The sequence below is a fragment of the Delphinapterus leucas genome, chromosome 1 (assembly GCF_059928025.1).
Source record: "Delphinapterus leucas isolate spDelLeu-1000000601 "Yukka" chromosome 1, BTC_Dleu_Yukka2, whole genome shotgun sequence".
In the NCBI taxonomy this organism is placed as follows: Eukaryota; Metazoa; Chordata; class Mammalia; order Artiodactyla; family Monodontidae; genus Delphinapterus; species Delphinapterus leucas.
In genome coordinates, this window is record NC_143129.1 from 62455861 (window position 1) to 62456324 (window position 464).

Genomic DNA, 464 nt, shown 5'->3' on the forward strand with positions numbered 1-464 from the left:
GAGAGAGGACAGAGAAGAGTTAAAAGCAATTGCTTTGCATGGAGGGGGTGTGCAGGACCCAGGCAAGGGGCACTTCCACCACCCTTTGCCCTAGTCTATCCATTGAGCAAGAAAGGAAGCACCGAATTGCCAATCCCTCCTGGTTTTGTAAAACCAGGGAAACCTTGAGGCTCCATTTCCTGCCACAGGTATGTTGTGATAACTGCTAGCTGCTATATTCTCTCTGCTCTTGAACCCCAGCCCCATCTGTAACCCTCTTGGCTACTAGTATTAGCTTTGCCTCATCTATTCCACAGGGAAAGCAGATTCCAACCCTCATGGAGAAAAACAGTATTTTCTTCCTTTCATTCTTCTCAAAATCTCTCCCTGTCTCTTTCTCTTCATGTGTTTCTAGACATATTGGAAGGCTGTTGCCCAACGCTGAGCTAAGGAATCTTTTTTTTTTTTTACCCTACCCTCCTTAG

The 464-nt window shown here is 45.9% G+C and overlaps 1 protein-coding gene across 1 annotated transcript in view; it reads left to right on the plus strand.

Moving 5' to 3' along the window:
* The window catches only part of TNFSF4 (TNF superfamily member 4), a 48668-nt gene that overhangs the window by 26368 nt on the left and 21836 nt on the right, over window positions 1-464 (plus strand). The gene's annotated exons all lie outside the window — the stretch shown is intronic.